This window comes from Argiope bruennichi, chromosome 1, assembly GCF_947563725.1.
Source record: "Argiope bruennichi chromosome 1, qqArgBrue1.1, whole genome shotgun sequence".
NCBI lineage: Eukaryota > Metazoa > Arthropoda > Arachnida > Araneae > Araneidae > Argiope > Argiope bruennichi.
In genome coordinates, this window is record NC_079151.1 from 54,226,832 (window position 1) to 54,237,286 (window position 10,455).

General features: G+C 30.8%; 1 protein-coding gene across 1 annotated transcript in view; it reads right to left on the minus strand.

Annotated features, from left to right (window-relative positions):
- The window catches only part of LOC129963841 (semaphorin-5A-like), a 79,726-nt gene extending 78,760 nt beyond the window's left edge, over positions 1-966 (minus strand). Inside the window, exon 1 of the mRNA XM_056078420.1 lies at positions 688-966. The gene's annotated coding sequence lies outside the window, so the exon portion shown is untranslated. The remainder of the gene's footprint in view (positions 1-687) is intronic.
- Between the last annotated feature and the right edge of the window lie 9,489 nt (positions 967-10,455).

The window sequence follows — 10,455 nt, forward strand, 5'->3', positions numbered from 1 at the left end:
ACTAAATCTCAATACCGCAAAAAAAAAAAAGTGAGTGAAGCATTCCTAATAATTACAACATTTGACATGCAAACCACGACAGAAAAAAAATCCTGTGCAGGCAGGCAGTAAAGGCAATGTTAAATTGATCCTAAGAATTTCATAAGAAAATATTTGGATATGTATCATATTTTAGAGAAATGCCGACATGTTAAAAAATTACCGTAAAGTTTCTCTTAGATTAATGATACTAACAACTAAAAATCTAAATCAGATTTGGATAGCCATGTAGTGAAATTTCGAATGCAGGATTTATAAGGAAAAACAAAACTATGTATAAATTATCACTGAAAAAAAATTATAAAATTCATTCATTCATTTTTCGCAAAACCAAGTAAAAATCAACTAAAAATTATAATAGGAAAGCAAAACTATATATTCAGAAATGCACGTTTTAAAATGCATCCGAAATTGCGCAATATTATATATATTAAATGCAATAGAAACTAAACTTTGTTAGAACTACAATCGAAACCCCGATAAACATTTCGATCCAATGATAAACAAATGCAAGTACTAAGTAAATCAGCGCTCATGTGTGAAGAAGTTCATGCTAAGCAGTTCGAGCGGTTGATAGCAATCAAATAATAACCTGCTCTGAGCACATGCATGTCAATTAAAACACAAGATATCGTAAGGAGGACTTACCAAATCAGAATGAACGCCCAAGTGCACCGCTATGGCAGTCCCGGGTTACGAACACTATAAAAACCGCTCTTTCCGATGATAGTTTACGCATAATATTTCCTTCACTATTCCAAAATCAGATTTCCGAATGCATGATATGGAACATAAAATTCTGAAAAATGCACTTTCAAATCCACATAATTTGTAAGATAAAAATAAAGAAAAAATTATTCACAAGTGCTAAGAAATATCACGCGCCGAAGGATCGTCTGTTTGTCTTTCCTAGGAGTAAGGTTTTTTGCTGAGTTTGCCGTGTTTGTGTGTACGATGCTGTCTTCCAAGGTTACTATAACAACCGCGCCAAAGTTGTCTGCCAAGATGCGCCAAGCTGTCAGTCGGGTCTCGGGTTTAATAATTTCAGGATGGATTCGTGTTTACTTTTGCGCTTTTCCTTTGCACCTGTGTCAGTAATGTTCTGCTAAGCTGCTCCCTTTATCATGTAAACATAAATCTTCGCGATAGGGAAAGGCAGGTGAACTCTTAAAATAACAGTGAAATCCTTTTTGAAAGTGAAATTCAATAGTCGTATAGACTTTCCATTTTGTAACGGAAATTGAAAACTGTTTTTCAAAATGATATATAGTATATTGAAGTCGCTTGGATATTACTAGCGAATCTAAATGACTACTATATTAAAAATTCAGAAAAGATTCGGGTACATTAATCTGCAGTTTATTCCGATTGTCGTCTATGGATATTTTCATTGAAACAACTCTAGACCGATTTTATAATTTCTGAAATTAAAAAGCTTTAATAATTTTGAGTCTTCGATTCGCATTTCGAATAATATTAAGATAAAAAATCATAGTTCAACAAGAGAATATTTCAGAAATCGTAAATAATTAGATTTATTTTTTGTTAATTAATGATTAAACATGAAAATTTGAATTTATACTATTTTCAAATCAAATTTCTGCATACACTTTTGCATCTAACAGAAAAAGGATATTAATATTCATTAATTAGCAACTCTTATTTTGTTTCTTATTTAAGAAAATTCTAATTTTTCAGTTACAAACTTATATTCAGATAAAACATTACAATTTTGTCCTCAAAGATTTCCTAAATCAAAAACAAGAAATCTGCTTAAGAATTTTGAAGTTAAACTATTTAAAACTTTTGTTCGAGATCAATATGAACAATTAAAATTAATTCTTTGCAAAAAGCTTTATTGCATTTCCTGCTGCGATAACTAAACATTAATATATACATATAGAGGGAGAAAAACATTTTGATGCCAAAAAAAAAAAAAATAATAATTATTTTGTATAAAGATTGCAACTGCTCCTTCACACCTCTCTCTCTCTCTCTCGTTTTTTTTTTTCTTCATAAATACATGCCATGTTTAATATTAAGAGTTTATGTCCAAATTAAATGCATATAATATGGAAATAATTTATTAAAAGTGAAAGTACGAATGCTATTAATCTTTTAACGGTGTTGATACTCGATGCTTAAATCATAAAATAAGTTGTTTTTTTTATGTTTATTTTAAAATACTTGCCTTGTTCAATTTCGCTAACGGTACTACAACAAATAAGATTTTTGATTTTGGTGTTTCATTTCATGAAATAGAGAGTGTCCTTTTCATTCGCTGCTGGCCTTTTACGCGTGGTTTTCTGTTACGACTGAGACTCATTCTTATCGTATTTCTTTTGACAACAATTATGAATGGATAGCCTTTGAAAATTATTTCAACTAATATAAAACATAAAAATTTTAAAATATTTGCATAAAAATTATATTCAACGATTTTAATTATGTTCTTTTGCAGTTAAAGAGTCATCCGACACTCACATTTCCGGTTCAGTGGATTATATTCCTCAGAACCGGAAGTGCGAACTAGTTCGTGTTGAAATAGGCCCATCCTAAATTTGTTTATATTTTGGGGTTAATTTATTCTAGTTTCACTTGTAAATACTTTAGGAAAGAACCGGCAATGTTTGGATTTTTGCTCGCCAACTGCAGGATTTTTGCAGTTGGGGGACATTTTGCACAATTTTCCAAGTTGTATGCATATTTCCACTCCGTTGTTCAACTACCCACATCTGGAACTATTTAAAGTTCTTTTTCAATTGTTCCGATTTTCTTTCAAAAATTTTCCCTAAAATTAACACAAAAGTGGAAAATGAATGTATTAAAGAAATGAAAGCAAAAGATTCGAAGACAATGGGGTTTCCTTTTCCCGACGTATTTATAAAAAATGCTGGTTATGATAATATAATTTCAAAGATTCCTCAACTCTAAAAATTTATGACATAATATTTAATATCCTTTAATCAATGTGTATCGTTTGATCAAATTGTAACTATAATTACAGAGGTTGCTAGTTTTCCTTAAATCAGTGGGAGAGGGTTCTCCAAAACTTTAAAGCTTATTCCCTAATAAACGTACTATCCCATCTCTTTCAAGTCGGAACTTTCAGAGTTGTGTGCTATTACAAAGGAAACCGTTATTAGTGCATTAATTGCATACCATCAGTGAACAAGTGCGAAGGATCGATGTTTGGAAAATTTTGACCGAGTGGGGAGGCGATTAATCACCGACATGGACGTCAATATACAAGTACCAGATGATGCATTCCGGAGGTCCTTTTTCCAACCGATTGAAATAGAATTTAACTTCAAATTGCATTTGCAGTTTTATGATCACATAACAATTTCATTTTATTGAAGTCATTGCGTTTTCATTTTATCGTGTTTACATGCATGAGAAAGTAAACACAGATGGTCCACTCTGACAGATTTGGTTCAAAATCTGATAAAACTCTACACTTTAGATGCTAAAACTCGGAACTCAAATTGTATTTTTGAATTATCGCGCCTACAAACATGCGAAATTATAGGCCAACATTATGGATGTTAAATCTGAGTTATAAATTTTATCAATCTAGTTCTTTATGTTTTATAGTGTTGATTTGTTCAAGGAAGGCAGAGAGACAAACTTTCACCGAATGGATTTGAAAATTTGAAGGAAATATGCATATAGTATATGCCAATTTTCATCTTTCTAGTCAAAGCGTTCATTGAATTATAGCATTTACAGACGGACATAATCGCAAAAATTTATTTTTCAGACTCGAGGGTCTGAAATATGGGCACATGTCAAAAGTTTGAGTTTGGATTTTTTTGGCGATTATGATACTTTAACTTACGTACACAAGTAAGGAAAAGATAGGACTTTTATCAATTTCATTTCTTATATTAACATGTTCTGCAACCACTCCAGAACTAATGCATTTCAAATATTGTATATAGTGGTGTATGTGCATAAAAGTATGTGGTTAGATGACAAAAAAGGAAAAAAAAATTAACCTTCGAAGTCACTTGACAAACATCCATTCTGCAATAATCTAAGAATGGTTGAGTACACTGATCAGACAGAAACAGTATTTGGAATTTAAACAAACTCGAAAGCTCATATATGACACTACAAATATTAGTAGCTTCTAGTGTCTTAGCTAATATCACCTAGGTAATTTCTTTGATTTCAAACCCTTTCGCCAAGAAAGCTAAAATTGTTAGTCAAATAAAGGGCCGTTTTCAAAACATAGCAACAAAAAAAAAAAAAAAAAAAAAAAATTAGAATGGCTAGTTACTTTTCTTTTCCTCAATCGGTAAGCTGAAATTTCTGCTTACTTTTGTAACTTTCATCTCTATCTCTACTAATAATAAAGGTGCACGCGTGTGTGTGTATGCAAATGAGATTACTATTATACTTTTGAAACGCTGACAAATGAGAACATTTATCTTAATCAAATATTTTCCGATTTATAATCCATATCCCATCTAATGCAAATCAAATTTTTCAGAAGTAATGAAACCATTGAAAAAAGGTAATTATACATTTACAGTCTCACTGATAAAAGATTAACATTTAACTATTAATTAAAAATCAAGTTTTATGTTTGTTACAGTGACTTTATTTTAGAACTTTATATTACTAGAACTAAACAGCATATTGCAAACAGCAAAATGAAAGCCTATGCTATAAAGAAATTTATTCTTCAATCCGAAAACCACAAAATTTGATCCAAACCGCATGGCGGGAAAAAGTTGACTTTTCATGTAAAAGGGCGATATTGCGCCAAATGGCGGCAACGGCTTTTTTCTTCGTCTTGTTGATAATGAAAGCTGTCCTTCTCCACCAATCAGGATTGTTGGAAGTAGCACGTGTTTATGGGATTTCTTATGGAAGCTGAGCGACAGTTGCCTCGGGGTCCGAGACACTCCGATTTTTTTTTTTCTTTTTTTTTCTCCTTTTTTTTTTTATTTATTTTTCTTGATGGGGAGGGAATAACTCCTTCGGGAGGCAGGAGGGAGAGTGGGTGCAATGCGAGAAAGAGGAACGAGGGGACTCGAAGATCTCAGATTTGTTTTGGTCACCTGCAAGGTCATTGGTGCAGCTGAGGAATGGGCGAAAGATATGCGGATGGACATATGGTAAATGCAGCACCCTCCAGACACCCGAGCCTTTCTAATGTTTTTAGGGGTGCAGTAACTAGAATGACATCCGCCATTAGCGACGCCAGGAAACAAGAAAAACAGAGAAAATAGTTTCCACATTTTCAAAATCTGGTTCGAAATGACTAAAATGGTAAAATTATATATACCAAGATGAATTAATGCTTTGTCGTTATTATATACTTTTCCTCATGACCCGAAAAAATTATTTAAAATGTTTTTTTAATTATTTTTTTTATTTTATTACTGGAATGAACGTTATACCCACATAGTGTGGTAAGGAGAAGGGCAATAGAAACAAGATAAACCAACACTTTTTTAAAACAGTTTTTTAGTTTATATTAATATTCTGTTTGGAAGCAATACAAGGGCTATTTGGGAGTCTCCTAAATTTTGAACCGTGGTCAGATGGCGTCCGTACATAAGCCGAAACCCCAACACTATCCCTCCCATGCCACACCAACGCAAGGGCATTGGGCGCCGACAAATTTGAAGTGTTTTAAACCCTTTACATTGCGATTTTTCATTGTGATGAATTTAAACTTCCGTGGCCCATGATTAATTGCAAAAATATATTACTACCATAAAAACGTCCATATCAATTAAACTTGAAAGGGGCTCAAAGGATCTCTGTGGAAAATGTTGTTATAGTGGAAAAAATAATAGGAATATAAAGTAACCTGGTGATTAATCTTGAGAAATAATTTCATGTAAAATACTTTTTTTTTTTTCACTAACCTGCATATAGTCATAAATATTAATTCAAAATATATTCAATTTTAATAAAATGCATTTTTTAGAATCAGATTCCATAAAAAGAAACAAAAGGCTTGTAAAAATGTATCATTTTGAAAAAAAACAAAAAAAAACTTGTACACAATGTAAGAAAAAACAATTTGAAACACAGTAACCTGAAATTATATATATATTGCAATATTAACCGCTGAACCATGGCTTCGCCCCCGTTCATTTAATCTATATTCGGGTAAGAAAAAGCAAAACATATATATACTTTTACTTCACACAATTTTTACTATCAATATTTTAAGACAATCAAATAATAAATATGAAGATTTCAAATAAACCTGTATATAAGCGAATAACATGTATTTGAACTCTGAAGAAACAATGAGTTTCTAGCTGGCATTTTTAAGAGCTAACATATTTAACAAAATTCGTCCTACAGTTAAAAAAGGTAATAAATAATAGACTGTAACAGTTTTAAATGGCATTCTTTAATGCAAATTACTGCACGTACATACTGAAATTTTTGGTTTTATTTTGCATAATAAATGCAAAAATATAAATGCCGGAAAAAAAGCAATTTAACACTAACTTGGGTAAAAGTGTGCGAATGATAAATATGATTAAACAGTAAAATCCGTTTAATATGTCAACGAAAATTAAAGAACTTGATACAAAAGTTTTTAAAATAAACTTTGAAAAATTGATTAAAAATCAAAGAAGAATTGCTAACATTGCTAAAAGGCTAATTTTAAAAATTTTCAGATGATGCAAAAATTTGTATGGCAGTATGTTCCTAAGATATGGTGAAAAGACAAAATCTGTCAACCCCCGTTTCACCTCTTTTAGAGAAATGTAGAAGATTTTGGATTTCAAGTTATTGTCTACGTTCTTTTAAATGTTTCAAAGGCTGTGAAAAATTGACAGTCCATCTGTTCACACAGATAAACGGGCATTCATTTATATATTAGTAACAATATATTTTTCTTTTTGCCTATTTTGTTTTATCTTAAACAACTATAATTTTCCACTGCAAATTATTCCTCATAATAAACATCTCGCTTCCAATTCTTTAAATAAATTACGCATCGCTCTTAACGCGATACATTTTCAAATGGCTTTTAAAATATAAATATCATGACATATTGAAATACGAAAGCAATTTAGAGTAAAATTCCTCATTTCATTGGCATGTCTACTATTAACAGTTACTATTGTTTCATAAATAAGCAAATCGACATTTCGAATTGTCTAACAAATCCATGATTATTATTTGCAAAAGAGATTTCAATTATTTTTTCTGGAAAGAAGCCATAAATTGAGCAGCAAAGTTTTGGGCGCAAGCAGACATTCGCAAACGTTAACCTTCCAAGTTATTTTCAGTTAATTACTTTCTGAAGTTGCAATATATCGCTGGAACTTTTATATTTTACTTTACTGGATTTCCCATTTGTGCTTTCTTATATTGAAATAGTTTGCAGAATAAAATAAAAATAAGAAATATAAAAAATAAGATGAAACAAAAACTTTATAAACATTAATTAATCTGAAAATAGCATTTTGAATTCTTTGTAAAGAAAACTTTAATAAATAAAGACAAATGGGGATCAGCTTTCTTCAGGATAACCAAATATGTAAAACAAAAACTATTTTTAGAGCAATCCTTTTAGTCTTGAAGCCGAAATTTCAATTGTCATCACCATAGCAGAAAAAATTTAGTTATTCATTATCAAAAAGAAATATGAAGATTCGTTGGGATTTAATATATTGAACCGTTTGAATATTTTTCTTTTAACCTGAACATCAGGCAGTTGAGGACGATCCGATTTCCTGTTCAAAGCAGTTGTTCCAGTAACAAAAGACTGAAGCCGCACTGATACTCTTCCCCAAAATAGCATACCAATAGAATAATTGGATTAATTTATCGCGAAGTGAACTTCTGCTAATCCTGTAGTATCAACCTCATTATCAGATTACTGAATTTGTCAAACAGCCAATATGCTTGCTTGACGCAAAAAATCATAGCAAAATTAATCCCCTGCTTTAATACACGACGGATTTAAATTCTTTTTATAGTCTACTAAACTGCTAGAATGATACGAAATTTAAATGAACCATCATTAATGGTCGCGTATTTATATAGTTTAATTTAGTTCAGACAAGATGGCAGCTGAGCAGACAGAAGAACGCATTTGCCGAGAGGAAGAAAAGTATGAAACGAAGTGCTAGTGGATGAAGAAAATAGAATTGTATCGAACAAAAAAAACAATGAGAATTGAAATATAAAAATAAAAGTTCTAACAATTACCTGAATGTAGAAGACAAAATAAAACGAAAGACTACAAATTTGATTTGGAATTGATAGTTTTTAATTGTATTCATTTCTCATTATTCCTTTGTTATCCGGAACTAAGTAAAACATAATTCTCCACTTTGAAGCTCTCATTCTAGTACAATAAAAAGGCTTTATACCATATTCAGAGCTTTCTATAAATTTATATTGATATTTTATATCTAAGCATCAATGCTCAGTAACTGATATTGAGTAATGAATTTACAACATTGCTAGGGTAGACGAAAGCATGACACTAACATTTTGCTTGGACTCAATTTTTTCTAACTGTAAATCAAAGCAAATTATTAACAGTTCGTTGTATTATAGTAAAGCATAAGAAAATTTCGATTATATACAGACATATTATCCTCGGATCCACCAACCTTGAAACAGTTAATAACTGACAAAAAAAATGAGAAGATATGATTAGTTTTATTATATTTTCAAATGATTTAAAGACCTGTTTCTTTATAAATACTTCGCAATTACTGATATTATTACATATCGTACTTCGTGGTATTAAATAAAGATATTTAAACACTTCCTATTTATAGTAACAGTTACTGATTATAAACAGTAAAGTTTCACAAATATCTAATATACTTGAACGCAATATGTAATGATTTCTAATTAACTGACATTTCTTGGTGCTTCGAATTCCGGGTTCACTATAACTTCTAAATTGCGTGGCCCACAAATTTTCTCGCGAATCAAATTGCTGTGTCGGCATATTCACTTCTAAAATTTCATAAATTCAAAATAATTTCCTCACGCTTGGCAAAATCTTGAGAAAAGATAAAAATTATGAAGAATATTATAGAAATCATGAAGAATAAAATCGTCAAAGAAATCCACAATTGTTTCTTCAAACCATATTATACACACATACGAGCGCGAGTGCGTAATAATTTCAAATTAGCTATTCTTTTAAAATAATTTCTTAATCACTCGAACTCTAGTATCACTGTAATTTCTGAACTACGTGGTCTTTTAACTTTCTATGGAATCAAAACATTGAAGTTTGAAAATTCCGTATAAAATTATATAAAACCAAAATTGTTGGTCAAGCTCTATTATTCTTTTACTTACTTCTTCTTCTATCATCCTTTCTACTTATCTGCTCGGTTCATCACTCTGCTCATGTAACAGCTTGGACAAAGAAATCTTAATACAAGCTAAAAATTGGAATATATTCATTAAATTATTAAAAAAGCATTAAAAATGATTCCTTCAAAAACTGTTTTATATACATATAATTCTTATAATTAGTAGAGGGAATATACACGAAAAAAAAGCTTAACAGACTTCATTTCAAACACCTAGAAAGGTCACTTGTAAGAAAAATATCTATTTACAGCTGCCAGACATTTCACCAGAATAAACGATACATGAAGCCTTGTGACATAAATATGAAAGCAAAGACAACACGAGAAAATTTCTCGGTTACTTAGATGTAGAAAATAAAAGTTCCGCAGTTGAAAAGTTGTTCCAGAGCAACCTGTCCCTGTTGCAACCACAGACGCTTTTTATTTTCGTTGTCAATGTCAATTTATCGTCCGATTTAAGACAAGTAAAAGAGAATTGCAAGGTTAATGAGTATGATATCAGGTGATAAATGTCAACAACAAAAAATAACGAGATTATGGTAGAACTTCTACTTAATGGGAAATGTCTAGATATAAATCATTAGAACATGGAAGAAATTGTTCTCCAGATTACACAGCGATTTTCAGTCTTTTCCCTACTTATGTACCCCTTTTCAAATCATTTTATTAAACTGTATCCTTTGTTCTTAAAACAGGTTTTTAAAAAAAGGCATTTTTAAAAGCTATCTGAACTTTTAAAGTGAAAATGTTTCACTTTAGATTAATCGAATACAGGAACAATAAGTATAGTTACATGTTAAATAACGGCAATAAGCATTGAAAAAGTTTTTGATACATCGTCTATAATAATATTTACACGCATTACATGAAAGTTTAGCAATAGCACTGGATCATTAGCTGACTGAATGACGAACTGTGAGAGAATTGTGTTTTGCGATAAGTTTAATTACTCAAATTCGTAAAAATAAACACAGATTAAAACTAGCAATTAATTTTTTTTATATCCAATTCTGTGTGTTTAAAATATTAGCTGCGTAGATTCCCCACCCCCTCCGCTATATTATTATCTCTGCATTCTCGT